The sequence below is a fragment of the Muntiacus reevesi genome, chromosome X (genome assembly GCF_963930625.1).
Source record: "Muntiacus reevesi chromosome X, mMunRee1.1, whole genome shotgun sequence".
NCBI lineage: Eukaryota > Metazoa > Chordata > Mammalia > Artiodactyla > Cervidae > Muntiacus > Muntiacus reevesi.
Window position 1 is genome coordinate 103,746,858 of NC_089271.1, and position 18,733 is coordinate 103,765,590.

The 18,733-nt window shown below is 50.8% G+C and overlaps 1 pseudogene; it reads right to left on the bottom strand.

Moving 5' to 3' along the window:
* Window positions 1–3,675: 3,675 nt before the first annotated feature.
* LOC136154649 (heat shock transcription factor, X-linked member 3-like) lies at window positions 3,676–5,984 on the bottom strand (annotated as a pseudogene).
* Window positions 5,985–18,733: the final 12,749 nt, after the last annotated feature.

Consider the following 18,733-nt stretch of genomic DNA (forward strand, 5'->3'; position numbering starts at 1 on the left):
TGTTGGTTCAGGAGGCCGAGAGCCGAGGTCGAGGTGTCGACTGACGTTGGTTTTCGTGAGGGATGTGGAGAGTCTGTCCCATCTTTCCCACCTCACTTCCAGGGCTTTGCTGGCCATGGTGGGCGTGTCTGGAAGAGGTCCGCCTTCCTCTTCACCTGGAGTTCTCCTCTGTGTCTGTCTGCCTCTAAATGTGTCCTTTGTATGGGGACAGCTGTCCTGTTAGAGGAGGGTCCATCCTAATGAGCTCACTTGACCTCCATCAGCTCTGTGAAGACCTTTCCTCTGTCTGTAAGGTCATGCCAAGGTACTTGGGATTGAGACTCCAGCACCTGACTCTGAGGGGACACGATGTCACTCCTCACACCTTACAAAGGCTCTCAGGTAGGAACACACTGGAATGTTCTAAGGATGGAAGAATGGCCTTCATAGCTACCAGGGGTGAATCCAGGGGTGAGGAGAGCAGGCCACCAGGGTAGGAGCCAGGTCACGTTGGGCCTGTGAGAACTGTGGCTCTGCTGGGTTCAGGGAAGGAAAGGCCCAGAAGGCCCTGAGCTGGGTGTCTCTGGGACCTTGTCCCAGTCCTCAAAGCCATGTGGAAATGGAGGTTCCCTGCGAGGTGCTGAGCCACTGCTGAGGTTCAGGCCCGCGGCTCTGATCCTGTGCCTCCACTTCCTTCAGGAAACAGGGACTCCCCTCTAGGTACAAGGAAAGAAGTGAGAATGGAGGTGCGTGTGGTCAGATCCCCTGCAGTCATGGGCTCTCTCTCTATCCCTCGGCTCCTCTTCAGTGGTCAAACGAGGTGACAGTAGCCTAGCGGGTTATTTGAAGTTTGAATTCTGTGATCCCTTCATGGTGCCATCCCAGGCCCTGGCAAGGACACGGAGCACACCTGTCCCAGTAGTTCTTGCTCTCCGTTTTTTCTCTAGGCTCTGGGCAGGGGCCAGGGCATCTGGTGACAGGGGAGGCAGTGGTGTGGGAAGGGCTGGGTGGAAGCTGGCTCCCAAAGGTGTGGAGAAGACTCCTGGCAGGGCCGTCTGAGGTCAAGGGCGGCCCCAGGGTCGAGGCCAGATTGGTAAGCACGGATCTGCGCACGCAGCAGCCCTGTGCGAAGATGGGGGATCTGCAGAGCATGGGCATGGATGGGGCCGGAGAGCTGAGGGGTGGGGTGGGGGCCGGGAGTGGGGGAAACAAAGCCCAGGACTGTGCCTGTCTGTGCTGGGAGAGGACCAGAGCCCGGCCACAGGGCTGTGAAGACAGGGTACCCGCCCTCCCTCCTCAGTGCTCCCAGGCTTTTGAGTCCCTCTGTCTTGGAACTCACCTCGTGCCTCACTGCCTCTCTTCCTGGCCTCCCCACAGGCTGCATGTGATTCACGGGTCCTCTGGGTCGCCACTCCCCGTCGGCGGACCACGTGGAAACAGATGGAAGGAGCCAGCTCTCTGACACTCCCCTCTGTGTCAGCAGACTTGGAGGATGCTTGGACAGGTGGGGCTGATGTCTGGCCCAGGGCTGTGAGCTTGGAGGCCACTGTGTCAGGCTCCTGGCCTTTGTGGTTCTGTGTTTCCACAGCCACGTGAAGCCTTGGGAGCCCTGGTAGATGAAGTTCTGCTGTCTGTCCTTCTGAAAGCCTCACTCGGGTTTCTTCTTAAATGGTGTCAAGGCCCTGGAGACGTGGTGGCGGTCTGTGCTATGCGGACCCGGCACTGTACCCTGGCCATCCACATCGGACACTGGATTAGAAGTACGCAGCCTGGTGGGAGCTACTGGAACAGAGGCTGGGGATGAGCCTCGCCCAGATCTAGGTCTGCATGTGGCACTTGTCTGTGTGTCTGTCTGTGTGTGTGTGTGTGTGTGTGTGTGTGTGTGTGTGTGTGTGCCCGGCAGAGACCATGAGAGGCACCACAGCACCCAGCCTGGGTTCCCCATCCCCACTGCCTGCAGCAGGGCCTGAGCAAGTTCCCTGACTCCCCAGGGGTGAGGCCCCACAGCAACACCTGTCTGATGGTGAATCACTTGGGGACCTGATGTCCACACGTTCCCCACCAGGGCCCTCCTGCTCTGACCCTGTGGCCTGCAGTGGTCAGACTGAGAGCTGCCCATGGCCTGGTGGGTTCGTGGAGCACCAGACCTCTCCCTTTCATTTAGCTCCGTCCCTCGCTTGGCCTCGGCCCGAATTCCTTCTGCAGAGGTGAGCCTGTCTGAAATGCTCAGCCAGAGGATCCAGTTCACCTAGGTTCCCTTCGGTAATGCGGTCTTAGTCTCTGGTAGGCGTGACTTTGAATCACCTTGTCCTCCTTCTGTGTCCTGTCCTTGCACACAGGTCTTGTGGACACTGGGGACACTTTGCTGTGCCCAGAAAACCTAGTTCCCGACGAGGTGAAGGAGCGGGAGAATCAAGCCCTGCTGCCGGACCTGTGATGGAACTACATGACTGCGCTTGCCAAACCCCACTGTCTGCTGCAACCCATCCGGGGGAGGGCCGGGAAGTACATCTTCCAGGTGGACATCCCCAAGCACCTGATCCCCTTTGGGCAGGAGGCCTGTCCAGACTGGGCTCTCGAGACGAAGGTGACTGAGAGACCAGCTCATGGTGACACCGTCCAGTCACCACCGTGCCCTGCAGTGGGCTGCCCACTTGGGGCGGGGCTAGGCCGGGACTCTCCTTGTGCAGTGCTGCTCTGGACTCAGCGAGAGTCTCCGGGACTTTGACCTTTAGGAAATGACGGTGTCACCACTCGTTTTGGCCCTGCTGTGTCTGGGTGGTTGAGAGTGTGTTAAGAAACCAGCTAGTCTTTTTCCCTCTCTGTTCTGGCCCGAACTCCCTGATGTTAGAAGAGTGTCCAGAGGGTGATAGGGAAAGGCCGGGGGCTGGGCTGAGCATCAGAAGCTGGCAAGGCCTCAGACTGTTGGAGAGGCCCACGGGCCCAGAAACAGGCTGTGGTTTGTCCTTCCAGGTGACCCTTGCACTACTGTAAGGTGTCCCTTGGCTCACAAAGTGTTTGTTGGATGCGGTGCCTGGCTCTTCTGTGTCCAAGGACAGGCCCCTGAATACAGCTGTGAGGGCAGAGTGACAAGGACTGGTGTTCAACTTGTGGAAACATTGTACTTGTCTTTGGGTTTGGGGTCATGTGTTTGCAAGGCCCTTGGCTGGTGCAGTACCCTGCTTTCTGATGGGCCTCTTGAGGAGGCCCCTGGATCGGGAGCTGGAAACACTCAGCTGCTGATCAGAAACTTGTGGCAACATCGGGGGACCCAGGAGGAGCCCCTTCTGCTTCAGGGTGCATCACTCATGGAAGGTGACACCCCCAAGGTCAGAAGCCCGGCTGGCTTGTCTGCTGAGCAGCTAGGCAAGGCTCAGGGAGCAGCCCCTCCTGGGCTCGCCTCAGCCCTTGGCTTGTGGGTTAGACCCCTGGCTGAGCATGTGAGATGTTGCTACTTCAGATGAAAAGGGACCACGAGGACTAGACCGAAGCCTGCCTGGGGTGTGGGCTTCCAGCCTCATGTGGTTCACCCGGTTCAGTGTGTGAATAGCACAGACAGACTGAAAGAATACAGACTTGTAGTTCTTGTTCGATTCTTTATTTACTCCGGTGAAGTTTTGCTTTACTTTATTAGAGCCAGAAATAGATTTTTGATTACAAGAGAATGCTTTTGAGTGTCCCTGGGGAGCTGGCAGCTTAGGGATTGGGGTTGTCCTTGAACTGCTTACAGAGGGCACACTTGTAATGTGAGGACTCCTCCTGCTCCTCATCCACCTCAGGGGCCTCATTTGGGGCTGCAACTGAAACGGCCGCCTTCACGATGGAATAATAGGTTTTGTACATAGTCATCACCGAACCATGAACTGGGTACTCTAGGGGGCTCTTGGGCAGTTCCCCTGCGCTGTTCCTTCCAGCAGTAGCTGGGGGTACAGACGTGGCATTGCTGGATGGACCCTCTCCACTGGGGCCACCCTGTTCGCTGGGGAGATGGTTTGCCCTGGCCTGTACAGCTACACTGCCCATAAACCAAAGGCCACGGAACACCAAAGAGTGCCATCCAGGGGTTCCATGAGCAGTCAGGGTTCCCTTCTGGGCCTTCATGTCAGCCTCTTGGGTGGACTCGTTGTGATGGAATCAAGGAGAGCGTCTGGTCATCACCACTGGCTTCTTTCTCTTTGGAGTCATTCTTGTGCCTGTGGTGGGCTGAGCAGTTGTTATGGGGTCACCTTTCCTCCAGATGTTCTGCAGGAGGAGAGGCTTGTCTCTCTGAAAGCTGGAGTTGTGATAAATCTGAAAGGAAATGGATTACTTTAGCCATCGTAGGGGGAGAATAACCGTTCCTCGCCGCCCTCCTCCCCACCACAGTACTGGCCTTCCCTAAGGAGGGAGACAAGGTCTCTTCATTCCTGGCAGGTTATGAGCCCCTAGTAAGTGTGCTCCCTAGAGCTCCCCCAGGGCCAGCCTCGCTTGAGGTGTTACTGGTCCTCCCTGACATCAAGTGGCCTCTCAGGTTCTGGAGTCAACCCTGTGGATCCTGTCTAAGGGGGTTTGTGGAACACGACAGACCCTGCTTTCTTCTCTTTCCTTAACCACCCTCTCAAGAGAAAAAAAGTTCTCCTGGGAAATGAAACCCATCCAGCACTCGGCTCATCTAGTCTAGCCTCCCCAGAAGGGCTTTCTACGTTACCATCATCCTCTTCCCCAAAGAGAGACCCAAAGGATGGATTTTACTGAACCCATACAGGTTCGGTTCATGGATGAAGCTCTTGATGCTGTCTGTCTCGAAGATCCTGTCCATGCCTCTGCCCTGGAGGACCTCCGTCTGGAAGAGATCTGCCTCGATGACCACCATGTCCCCCTTGTTGATCCAGCACACAGAGGTGAAGGCCGCATCCTCCACGATCATCCAGAGCTTCCTGGGGAAGGACAGCCTTGTTCTCTTCCTTGATAGCCGTTCTGGGTTCGGGCCCTGTGGGGACAGGTTTTCTTGGGAGCCCAGATCTGGGCTCTCGGGTTGGTCACCCTGCTTCACCAAAACCTCCCCTGAATTCACATTTGCATCGGGGAAGAATCAGGGGGGTCCCCTGCTGTGGGCTCCCCGTCAGTTGATGGGGCCAGTGGGGCTGCAGTGCCTCATTGGAACTCTGACTATCTATGGAGCCAGTCTAGCTCAGGAGCATTCTCTACCCAAGTAGTGAAAGCTCAGGGCAGAAGGGCCTCAGACCAGGGTCGTGGTGCCCAATAAATACTGTCTGGAGATTCTAGAATCTGGCAGCCAAGTAAGTGGTCCACTTCCTTAACTGATTCAGGATGTCACAGTGGTGATGTGGAGAGGCTGCCTTGGCCCAGTGTAGGGGAGGTGGGACAGAGGTGGAGATGGGATCCCCAGATTGTCTCTTTTCTGAAAGTACAGAAAAGCATGTTTCGGGTTGCCTGCAAAGGCTCCCATCTGCTGCCAGGCACCTTGTTTCAGGAGGCCAGGCCCTGGACGGGTTGACAAACATGCCCCTCGATCCACACCCCTCCCTACCAATGGGCAGGCCTGTGGCTAGCTTCTGCTAAAGGGCCAGGCCCTGGCGAGTCCTGGCTCAGCTACCACTGAGAGACACCCTAGGGGTCAGATGGGCCACTGGCGACTGTCCCACCCAGAAGACGGGGTTCGTAGCAGGCTGGATGGCCTAGGCTGAGTTGGTGGCCCCACCCCGCCCCCACTCCCCATCCCTGTCCTTCTGGCTTTGGTCTCTTCCAACTGGTACTGCTGGTTGGTAGGTCCTGCTCAGATGGCCCCAAAGTCAGAGTCCTGTTTCCTGCCCCCGCCACCCCCCAGGTCAAGCTCTCCCCAGAGTAGGGCTGTGCTTGAGCACAGTGGGAGTGACCTCACGTTCCCCTTGACTGTTCCCCAAGCACCTGAGACACAGACTCCTCATGACGCCATGTGGGAGGGCACAGCCAGGCGCTCTGCTGAGCTTGCAGCCTCCTGAGCTCTGCCCACCCCCAGACGACATCCCGCTACAGATCACAGGTCGTTGGCTTCAGTTTCCATTTCTTCCTATAAAGACTGCTCTCATGGCCCTCGAGTGCTCAACTTGGGAACATCTGTGTGTATGCTTTTCCCATCCCCTTCCCAGAGTCTCAGACTCGGATTCAGCCTCCCTGGAGGATGCCTTGAACTCCCTGTTTCCTTTCATAAGTGGAGTGGTTTGGCTTCTGCTGTCCCCGGTCCTGGCCTGCCATGTCCAACTTGGGTCTCCATGGGTACCTGCCCTTTGAAGGACTTGATTGGAGGCTCAACATACAGCCTGTCCTGTTGAAAACAAGCACTTCACTGATCTTTTCCGAGGCCAGCTCTGATCTTCTCCAACCCTGCCCCTGTCCCCACCGCCACTGTGGAGTGGACCTGTTCTCCCTTACCCAGATGGCAGGTACATTGAATGATTTTGTTGGCTCACAGGTAAGGTGCTTTTCAAGCGGCCTCCTTTACACACACTCACTCCCAGGGACACGTCTGACTTGTTGAGCTAAATGTGACCAAAGGAAGACCCCGTCTACCTGTATTTGAAAATGGATGAGAGTCCAGGTGTGGGACTGGATGAAACCTGAGTGAGAGTTACTGATCTTCACCACACATAGACAATAGGGCAGTGGGTTTGGAGATGCGTGTTCTCTGACCTTTGTGGGCCACTGTTCTTCAAAATCACCATGTGGGGGACAGACTGGCACCTTGGAAAGGCCTGCGTGTGAGGACCCTAGGGCTCTGTCCCACTAGAGATGGTGTCCCCCTAATTCTGCCACTCAGCAGGGTCACTTGCCCTGTGTGAGAGCCACGGCCTGGTGTATGAAAGGGAAGATCTAAGAGGGTGTGGAAGAGGCTCTCCGAGGGCCTTTCGGCCTGAGTACTGGCAGCCAGAATGGAGCTTGCAGGCCTTGACTTGGGCTTGCTCACTTGCCTTTGCACTCCTAAACAGGTTAACAAAGCATTCCTTCAGGTCAGTTCATCTGACTGGGACACTCCCCTGGAGGCTGTGATCATTGGTGGGGGCCCTTGGTGGCTCCTCTGAAGGGGACCGAAGACTGTGGTATCTGTGGGCAGCCTGGCTAGGAGGCCTTTCCTGCCCCCACCGCTCGGGGCTCCTCCTCGCCCCCTGGGTTTGAGGGAGCTGCCTTTGCTGGTCCCCCTCCTCCAGGCACCACCCGGGTCCTGGCAGGGTTTGCATGGCACTGAGGAGTCTTTGTCAGCTGTGGCTTAGGACACTTGCGTTGTGCACACGCAAGTCCTCATGACATCCAAGGTTCCAGATAGAGTCAGTTCTCAGCAAAGCACAGAGCAGCCCCACAGTGCTTCTGATTCTCCTTGTCCCCTTCCTTCCGCGGGCCTGCTTTTTGTCACCTCAGAGGCATCGTGTAGCACTGAGAAGAGGAAGTCGTGAGAAGACGGAAGGTCAGGCCGTGGCCTGGGGTGGGTGGGAAGGGCGGGGGTCCAGAGTAATTGAGACCAGGGCTCTGAGCCCACCCCGGCCCTCACTAGCAGGTGATCCTGGGGAGATGCCCAAGCCCCACAGCCTCAGTTCTTCATCTGGGAGGCTAGTAGGTGTGAGGAGCCCCGTGTGTTGGGCTGCAGGATGGGCCGGAAGGGACAAGACAGAGGTGGTAGAGCCTGATGGCTGTTGGCTCTGTGATGGCTGGACAGGAATCTCTCACACTGTTGCCCCCAGACACTCCTCCACTCTCCACTGTGGGATCAGGTTGGCTGCTTTGTGGTCCAGGCATGTCAGAGGATATGACCCTCAATAGGATGTGGAATAGCCAATCAGCCAAACAGGATGTTTAATAAGTAAAACTAAGAAAGCTTTCTACTTAGACCATAGTGTTTGTCACTCAGTCATGTCCGACTCTTTGCAATTCCATGGGCTATAGCCCAGCAGTCTCCTCTGTTCATGGAATTCTCCAGGCAAGAATACTGGAGGGGGTTGCCATGCCCTTCTCCAGGCGATCTTCCTGACCAAGGAATCGAACCCAGGTCTCCCACAATGCAAGTAGATTCTTCATCATTTAGCTACCCAGTAAGGCCCATTTCCAGTAAGAGAACCTGTTGAATTTGGGTGTGGAGGAGTGTTCCAGCAGGACCCAAGCTGCTCTAGGAAATAGAAGCAAGAAACCCTCTTCGCCTCTGCCTTAGCTGGTCTTCCATCCAAGCCATTATTTTCCTTCATTGCAGCCCCAACAAAGGTCGAGTCCTTGATTACAGTGGCCAATTGCAATCAAGATAATTTAAAGCTAATTAACACCTTGGGTTCTAGATGCCCTGGACCAGGAAAAAGAGGGTAGTTTCATGGATTTCTTGGGCACTACTTCAAGGGGGGAGGGGTGCAACCGAGTTCTGCAGAATTCCTAGCAGATATGGGGTATGAAAACACCTGTTTTGCCCCTGCGATCAACAGCAATGCAACAAGAGATAGGACCTCTTCCTTCATGCCCAAGAGAGAGATCTCCCTAGGCTTTATCCAAGATGTAAAAGACACCTCACAGCAACGATCCGTTTCAGAATTTCCAGTCACCCCCAAGACACACTGTCTGCAAGTCTGAGGGCTGCAACCACCCAGGCTCATCAAAATCACATCCCACAGAAGGAATTTAACTTGTCAAAGCCCCAAACCGCCCTGGCTCAGGCACTGACACTCCAGCGCTCCTCCTGGAGCCCCACCACCCCGCCCTGTGTTGCCTTGTTCAGTGTGACTAAGGGACATCTTTCCACCTTCCTTGTGTGACTGCGGCTCCTAGACCATTGCTCTATTGTTTGGGGGTGTCCAGCTTCTCCTAGGGTCCCCACTGCTAACACGGCCTTTCACAGAGCAGAGGCTCCATAAAGGTCTTTGGAATACATGAGCCAGTGAGCAGGGGGCTCAATTAACTATCTGCTATTTCTTGAAATAACCCAGGCAAATCCAAATGAACAAGAGATAATTTAGTTTTTGAAAATGACACACAAGAAGGACAGAAGCATGAATTCACTACGATTACTTTTATCAGCTAATTCTTCCCCCACCAATATTACTGCTAAGTAAGCTCACTGTTCCAAAACAGTTCTAATTCCAATTCCATTGCATCCTGTTCAGGACCACAAAACACAATGGAAGAGTTTCCAATCTCTTTTATGAAACAGCAAAACTCTTGTTCTTGAACTAGGTAAGTACAAACACACTGATCAACATCATTCATGAAGCTAAGACACTGAAATTTATTTAGCCTTCTATGAAAACAATCAAAGTTTGAAAATTTTGTAAGGAAAACAGATGAATCTCCATGTCATTGTAATTGTAGACAACAGGAACCCAAAGATGCTATACACCAGTTCCCCAAACTGCCCCAGCCCTCACTTTTGAGAAGGCTGACCACTCCCTCGTCAATCACAGAGGGAAGGATCAGCCTGGCTGCGGCTCTGGCTCAGGCCTCCTCAGCCTCCTCCCTCGAAGCCTCTGTAGACTACAGTGGGAAGGCCTTCAAAGCCCTTCATTTGAACCTGAGCGGAAACGCCATGACTTGCCACTTGCTGGTCTCTGCATAGGCCCGGGCACCCCACAGCAACTCATAGCAGGCAGGCTGGCTGTAAGGCACCTGATGGTACTCCAGGTACCCCTGCCGTACCCACACATGGGTCAGAAGCATCCTGGGCTCCCCAAAGATGCAGTGCTCACTCTCGACACACACTCCCATCCTGCTGAGTGCTCCCCAGACCTCCTCAGGGGTTCAGTCTCCATTCCTCATGATCAGGCTGAAGACCAGCACCAGAAGGCTGGCCTTGGGCAGGCCCTGCCCACCGCTCAGCATCGCATCGCAGGTGAGTCCCAGGGTGGGGACCATGATGTAGATGTACTTGCTGGGGTCCACCTCCTTCACCTCGATGCCACAGACCGGCTTCAGGCACTCTGAGGACTCACTGAAGACCACTGGGAGGTGTTCATGGTTATCCCTGAGGACCTTCTTCAGCATTTCCGCCTAGGAGTTCAGCTCTTTGGCCAGACACTTAAGGAGCAGGAACTTCATCAGGTTAGCCACCATCTCATTCAGAGCTTCCTGGGGCAAGGCTTCGGCAAGGGTGGAGCAGGAGACTGGGGAGAGGGGGGGAGGCTAAGGGAGGTGCAGCATTCCCGTCTCATCGCCCAAGAGCTGCCCCTCCTCCGGGCCCAGGGCCTCCCGTGGGTCCTAGGCTGGGGAGATGCTCGGTCCTCAGCTCCTCCTCACATCCTGCCTGGCCTCCCAGCACTGACCACAGAGGCGGGGTTCTGCTCAATCCTCCCTCGGTGTTGGGGAGTCCATCCTCTGCCAACCTGAAGCCTCCCCCACTCCACCTGAAAGACCTCACCTCCTGAGGTCCCTAAGCCAGAGGTCAAGAAACGGCTCACCCTGCTCACCCTGCTCTGGGCCATCCAAGACCCTCCTGCAAAGGCCAAGATCCATCCTTGTTGGGGTCTAACCACCTCGGTTCTTACTTGCATGGAGCCTAGCCTGCAGACAAGACCTGCAAGGGTCCCGTCCGCCATTCGGAGTTTCCGCTGCTTTCAACAGGTCCCCAGTCTCTCTGCCAGGGTTGTCAGGCAATGCGGCATGAGGTCGTCCTTCCCGGAGACTGCCATGGTTCCCTCTGTTCTGAGATCTGACTACACTCAGTCCTCCCTAGCATCCTCACCTTGACTTCCAGGAGGACCTAGTCTCTGTCCTCTCCCCACCGTAGTCCCTGGTCCTCACACCAAGTCCCCTGTATCACAGAGCTGGACGTCAGGAACTCAGGACAGACCTAGTGTGCTCTTCTCACCCCGAGGGCTCCCAGGGCCAATGGCAGGGGCAGGGATCTGTGGGGTTCCATCACTCTTATCTTGGGATCCCTAGAGTTTTCACTTGGGGTCCCTTCAGCCTTCCCCCAGGGACCTCACCTTATCTCCAGGTACGACTTCAGATTCTCTCCTCTGCCCTACTAACGCCCCAACCCTTATACCAAGGAGGTGTTTTCTACCACCCCCCGTCTGCTAGGAATCCTGGAGAAACATGAATCTTGCTCTTTGAAGTATGGCCCTGTTTTCCCTGGGCTGGCCATCCTCTCTGCCCTGAGAAATCTGATTACCAAGTACACTGAAATGACAATTTATTTTGTCATCTGGACTTTATTTTGGCCAGTTGTGAGCATGTTTTAGATTTCAGTGGGAAGAAATGTGTGAAGAGAAGCTGCAAATGTGGACAGGACATGCCGGGTGACTGGAATCGTGGGAACTTTTAGTGAGTTCAAAGTTTCCCAGCTGGGAAAGACACTGCTCCCCACTCCCAAGCACACACAAACACCCAAATTGAATAATATATCCCCCAGGAGGAAAACACTCAGAGCAGTGATTTTGAATGGTTTTCTATTCTGCTTCCTATTGAGCTGCCGATTTTCAGAGGTGTCTTGAAAACAAAACAATTTCCAGAGGAAAGAGGGACAGTCTGCGATCTGAATAACACTAGAAATAAGTACTCATCAGTAAAGATGTAACATCTGCCACCGTCCTTGGGTTCAGGCAGGTTGAGAAGTGTGGAGGCAACAGAGGAACTCACAGGTTAACGCTGTGCCTGGCATCAAAAGACAGGAGCGACTTCCGGGCCTAAGGAGGTGGTGAGGTCACTACGGTGGGGGGTGCAGAAGGGTGCAGGGGGCTGAAAGGGCAGCTCTTCCTGCTGAGTGCCAGAGAACAATGAGAACAGGAGATGTGATTCTGGCCACATATGTGGCAGCTGTCACTTAGGCAGTGGACACTTAGAAAAGGTGGAGAATTTCAAGACCCATGTGACCCACTCAGACTCTCCTCCCCAAAACAAAGATTTTTTAATTATAAATTCTAACTGCTGCTCTTTGTTGAGCATTTGCTTGGCACTATGAAGAGATGTCAGGTGTTCAGTCACCTGTTGTCTTACTCTCTCCCTGCACACATGGGGACATGACCCTGCAAGGCCTCTTCACTTAAGAAGGATGATGGGATTACCCATGACCAGTGAATTTTGAGCAGAAGCATTTTTTGTCAGGACCATTTGTTTTGAAGGGACACAGGCACCTGGGGGTTAATCCTCAAGCCAGGACAACACACAGACACAGACCACTCCGTGTGGTTCCTCTCCCAGAGACTAAATCCCCTCACCTCTGAACCCTGAGAGAAGCTGCCCCACAGGGAGCCGATTGCAGGAATTCCACCCACCCACCTCCGCCCCAGAGACCCATACCCCGCCCCCACGCCCCCTGAGCTGCACTGTCAGCCCCCTTGGGGCTGTGCTCAGTCTCCACCAGGAGGGCAGCAGCCAGATGCCAACGTTTCCTGTTGAGGTTGGGGGCATCCTCCTCATGGGGCCCAGCCCCAAGTCCCCCCACCCCTGCTACCCACAGCACCCCCTCTCCCCCGGAACCTGGCCTTGGGGTTTGTCCTGCCTGCCCCCTCACTGAGTGGTTTAGGCCCTGGTCCTGATGACCTCATGTGTGTATCTTTATCTGGAAGTCCCAAGGCAGCATCCCCCTTCCAAGGTGCTTCAGGTGCAGCCTGCAGGATTTGACGCAGCCCCTGGGTGAGTCTCCCCGTGGTGGGTCAGTAGTAATCATTGCCGTGGAAGTGTGAGGCACATCTATATGATCCCGAGGTATATCAGACCATTCCCTGTGGAATCCCACGTGTTGGAGTAAACTCAGGGTCTTCTGAATGTGACTGTGAGATCTTGGCTTTGAGCCTGAGTGTGGCAGGCAGTGGGGTATCTGTTCAGCCACTTGCAGAGCCAGCTAGGAGACAACCCAGCTGTTTGAGCAGAGGACAGGTTCTAGCAGATGGCACAGGTGGTACCCAGGATGCTCTCCTAGGTGCCAGAAGCCCCAGACTCTAATGAGGATTTGGAAAGGAGCCAGGCAGGAGAGGACTCGGAGGTCCCAGGGGTGCAGACTTCAAAGAGGGTCGGCCGCCCCAGAGAGGTGGAAGCAGCAAGCCCCTGGCCTTCCCGGGGCTGTCTGGGAGAGGGAGGGGGCAGCAGATGCCGCTGCAGGTCAGCTGCCACCCCGGTCTCCATGAGGACGTCTGTGCTCTGGGGCCAAGGCCGGGACCACAGCCCAAGGGGGCAGTCCAGGATGGATACGTGACAGCTCTCATAACAGATTCTCCTCATGCCCCTCAATGGATATGACTGTTAGGTGTGGTTGGGTTCTTGCTCTGGGTACATAAGAACCTCAGGCCTCTGATTGCTAGGAGGCCCAAACTGCCCCCTGCCCCCACCGACTTATCTGGAGGTCGTTTCCAAGATCCAGCATCTTTAGCAGCAGCTTCTGTGTGGACACATAGCACCCTGTTCCCAAGCTGATCTTGCCCAGGGCATCACAGATTGGACAGGCACCTCCCCTGAGTTAAGGATTCTCAGTGAATGTTCTGCTCCTCTGAGAAGTCTGTGTGTTTCCTAATGGCTTCCCTGGAAGCTCAGTGTTAAAGAATCCGCCTGCAATGTGGGAGACTCAAGTTCGATCCTCGGGTGGAAAGATACTCTGGAGGAGCAAATGGCAGCCGACACCAGTACTCTTACCTGGGAAATCCCATGTACAGAGAAGCACAGGGGGATACTGTCCATGGGGTCGCAAAGAATCAGACACGACTGAGCTACTGAGCATGCTCACACAAACGTACAGGTAAAGGTTTGCTCTGGACCCTTGTATCTTTGGCAAGACCCTGACCCCTGCCTGGATCTTGACAGACTTCTTCTGTGGCAAATAACACTGGCAGACGTCTTAAAGTGGTTTTTGCGCAAGTATAGGGTTCCAGGTCTACACCTGGCCTCTGTTGGTGGCTCTTGCCATATCGAGGCAAAATATCCATGAGTTTGGATCAGGGCAGTGTTTGTGGGGCTTGAGAAAAAAGTGGATCCAGAGAAATTTCTGTGGTGGAAGAGGCCAGGTTAGTCTATTACATAGGGTTGGAAGTTAAGGGAGAGGAAAAGGTGAAGATAATTTAGGAAGGGTTGTTTCACACTTACAGGTTCTGTGTGCTTGTGTTTGGTTGCCTTTCTATTTCCTTTTTTTTAACATACTCATTATCTTTTGCCCAAAGTTTCCTTGTCTTTTTTATTTTGCAACTGTCAATAGAGTTTATCTTGAACTTTTCCTTTTTGACCCTTTAAAATTTGTATAATATTTGTGAAAATAGCAGAATTCTCATATGCCTTCACTCAGTTTCCCCTATTCCTAATATCTTATATTAATACATTTATTATGATTAATGAGGAAGTATTGATGCATTATTTATTATCAACTAAAGTCCGTACTTTACTCAGATTTGTATAGGTTTTACCCACTGCAGGATCCTGGCCAGGAAACTACCCTAACCTTTCGTTGTAATGTCTCCTTGGGTTCCTCTTAGCTTTAACATTTCTTTGTTGTGGATGATCTTGAGAGCTTTGAGGAGTACTCAGTAGATGTTTTCTACAATGTCCCTTGACTGGGATTTGTCTGATATTTTACTTGTACCTAGTCTGGGATTATGAGTTTGGGGGAGGTATACGACAGATGTAAAATCCCATTCTCATCACACTGTATCAAGTGTATTACTATTAGCACAACTGATCACTGATGATGCTCTCATTGATCATCTTGCTGAGGTAGTGCTTGTCAGGTGTCTATGCGATAAAGTGATTGCTTAATGCCCCCTTTCCAGCCTGTCCTCTTTGGAAGAAAGTCACGATGTGCAGTCCATGCTTCAGGGGTGGGCAGTTATGCTCCACTTTCTACAAGTGGGAGTGTCTGCATAAATTGGAATTTTTGTCTGTAGGAGATTTGTCCATCCTTGTTTGTGTAATTAAGAAATCCTTTATGTTTCTCAGTATGGAATCATGGTATTTATGTTACACTTTGGGTTAAAATCCAATACAACTTTATATATTTTTATTTTCAAACTGTTCTCGGACTGGCCATTGGGAGCTCTTCCTGTCAGCTCCCTTTTTATATACCTTTGGAAATACCCCTGGAAATGTTGCTTCTTTCTTTGAAATATTTTTGAGCACTTCTTTTCACACCCTACAAAGATGTTCCAGGCTCATTTTCCTATTTCCTGTCCCGGTTCTAGAATCTTCAGTTTTTCCATGGAGCCCTTGTTCCTTTTATTGTCGAATGTTATTGACAAAACAAGATCTGTGCCCTAAGTGTGCTCATTGGTACTGAAGGGTCATTGGTTCTGGGGACCTCTTGGTTGACAAAGCAAAGAATTATATGTGTACTTCCTATCTTGTGTTTATTTATATATCTAGAAATATTTTAGATGGTAATGATTTCATGGATATGACACCAAAAACAGAGGCAAAAAAAAAAAAAAGAAAGAAAACAGATAAATTGGACCTCATCAAAGGAAAGAAAAAGTCTGTGCATCAAAGAACACATTCAAGGACGCTACCATATGATCCAGCAATTCCACTTTTTTGGGTATATTCAAAAGGAAATGAAAATAGAATATCTAAAAGATATCTGCATTCCTACAATTACTGCAGCACTGTTCACAATAGGTGAAATATGGATACAACCTAAGCGCCCATCAGTGGATGAATGGATAAAGAAGTTGCGACCTATTCAGTAAACAGCCATGTGAGAGAATGGAATCCTGCCATTCGCAACAACTTGGAAGGAGCTTGAGGGCATTATGCTAAGTAAAATAAGTGAGACAGAAAAAGATAAATACAGTTTGTTATCACTCACACGTGGATTCTAAAAAGGACAAACCGGGACTTCCCTGGCAGTCCAGTGGCTACGAATCCACACTTCCAAAGTACGGAACATGAATTTGATATGCTAAGCAGCAATGCCAAAACTAACTAAACAAATAAAAATAAATTTAAAAAGTAAAAAGGACAAGCAGAGAAACAGAGGAGAGGGTGGTGCTTACCAAGGGTTAGGGGATGCGGAAATAGGGAGAGATTGTTCACAGGGTACCAGCCCCCACTTATAACACTAAGAAGTTTTGGGATCCAGTGTACAGGAGGATGATTATAGCTTACAATTCTTTGTCAAATTCTTGACTGTTGCTAAGAGAGTAGAATTTCTACATTCTCAACACAAAAAAGAAATGTGACAGGATGGAGTTGGTAGCTAATACTCTGTCAGTAATCATTTCACCATTTATAAATATATCATAACAACATGTCAAGATTTTTGCTTGAACTCCATCCCTCCTTGCTAGCGAGGATTCTCTTCTAGTGGATTAAACCTAACTGCAATGGTGGTGTCATTCACCCATGTGATGCTTCCAGATTTCATCAAGAAACAGTTCTCAGTGTGAGCAAAATTTTAAACGTCCCTTATGAGATGCTGTCGCTTCTGGCTCCAGTGCAGCATCTCACACGACACTCTGGAAACCAATCTGTAGATCAGAATCCTTTTCTGCTTGTATTAATTTTTTAAAGTTGGCATCCGTACATTGTTAGACTTTTTAGATTTCAAATTCCCTCACCTTTCCTGACTGAACAGCAGGATTACCTAATGGAACTAGAGGACACTTGCAGGTTAAGAATTGTTTTCCTGGTTCAAAGATTGATTACTCAGAAAGCATCACCTCTCTCCCCACATGTAAAAAGAGAACAATGTGAGTCCATTTCCCAGCTTTGACAATTACCACCACAGAGTCAAGTTTAGTAAACACCACATGACAGAGCAAGATGCAACAGAGCAGCAGACATAAATGAAGGCTGTCTAACAGTATGTCCATAGTGCTCTGCTCTCCTAAAGTCTTATTCTGAATTTTGCACGTGGTCTATGGCCTTCAAGTGCAATGGGTCTTGCATATTTTCATGAATTGGACTGTCTTTGAAGTGAACTTGAAACGCACTTGATTAATCCTTCAAAAAGTGATGAATTACTCTTGGTTCCAGTTATCTGAATGAAGAGATTCAGAGAGAGACCCACCTGCCCTGGATTACAACCAAGTCCTCCCCATCCAGGGGTCAGGGGCCAGAATCTCTCTCAAAGAGATAAGCATCTATGTTGCAATATCTGTAGATATAATAAACAGAAACCTTCATTCTTGATGTAGCAGAGTCTTTGTTCTAGGTCACATTGCCCTGACCGTGGGCATCCCAGGCCATTTCCTCAGCTCTAGGGTTGAACCCAAAGTTAATTTTAAAGAGGCCAGGACCAGGGCCACTCTATCCCTGCTCCAACTGTATCCAGGTCTTTCCCACTCTTCTTCCACAACATTCTTTTTGCCAACCCCTGCCAGCTTGGAGGGGCTACACAGAAAGCTGGCTCTCCAAGGTGAGATCTTGAGGACACTCTTTTCCCCCTCTGGGAACTGGAGAAATGATCTGTAACATGGTAACTCCATGTCTCCCCCTGACTGTTAGCAGTTGCTCCTGTGATGAGTAAACTCCAATGTCTACAGAAGCTGTGTTGAACTGAGACTGGCTGTAATTTATTTCCTAGAACTCCATCACTTTCTTGAGGAGTCCACGTAATTGTCCTTTAAGGTGAGAAAAAACCATGATACTCAAATCTCTGTGCACTACACCCTTAACTCAGTGGACAGCCAGATTGTCCTGCAGTGTGTGGAACTCAAGCATAAGGTGGTGAGGGATAAAGAAGGACTTGTGGTTGCCAAAACCTAGTTTGATGTTTTACATTTTTTTGGCCACTCAACATACAGGATATTAGTTCCCTGACCAGGGCTCAAACCTGTACCCCCTGCAGTGGAAGCACTGAGTCCTAACCACTGGACCATGAGGGAAGGCCCTATAATATTCTTAGCCAGTACACCTCAAAACTGTCAATGTCATCAAAACAAACAAACAAACAAACAAACGAAAGGAAAGTCTGAGAAACTGTCACTGCAAAGACAAGTTTAAGGAACTCGGACAGCTACATGGACTGTGGGATGCTTGATGTGAAATGACCCTCTAACGAAAAATGAACACGAGGTAAAGAATAAATATAAAAATATAATATAAGCTAATTACTATTATAATATTATAAATATTAAATAAATCTTAATATTAAGTAAATCTATCAACTAAGTAACTAAATTAATTATAAACATAAAATATGAATACATTAAACACAAAATTACTATGAATACAATACAAAAATATAATACAAAACCTATCTATGTCAGAGAAAATATGGCCTATGAAATCAAAAATATTTTCAATTTAGCCATTTCCCATGAAAATTTGCTGATCCCTGGCGTAAAGCATAATAGGATGAATATACTGAGGTATATATAACATGGGTAGAAGCAAAAGCCCCAGGCCCAGATCTGTAACCCTGTGATGGAAGACTCAATAACAACATGGCAGACACCTAAAACTCTGAGGGAGGTCGGTATTTCTCTCTGTAAAGATAAACTTTTGTGAGAAGTGACTTTTGTGATATTTTTGTATTATCTCACCACTTGGTCATCTAGGTGAATCTATTCAAGGGAAGTACACAACAGAGTGAGGAAACTAAATACCCACTACTCTGAGTGAGAGGACCAGAAGGAGAGTCTTCTGGTAGCCAAAGAGTGAAGGCAGGTAGTGGAGAAGAGCAAATATGAGAAAGGGATTCCAGAAAGTTGTAGGAACTCCTGAGTTCGACCTGAGCTGTGCAGGCAGGAATCTCACCAGACAAATACCAAAAGCATGGAGATCTGAACCATTGCCCAAGGGGCAGGCTGGGACCTATGTGATTCACAAACACTATGGATCTAAATATCACTGCATTAACCATAGCAAAATGCACATTTATTTCAAACAC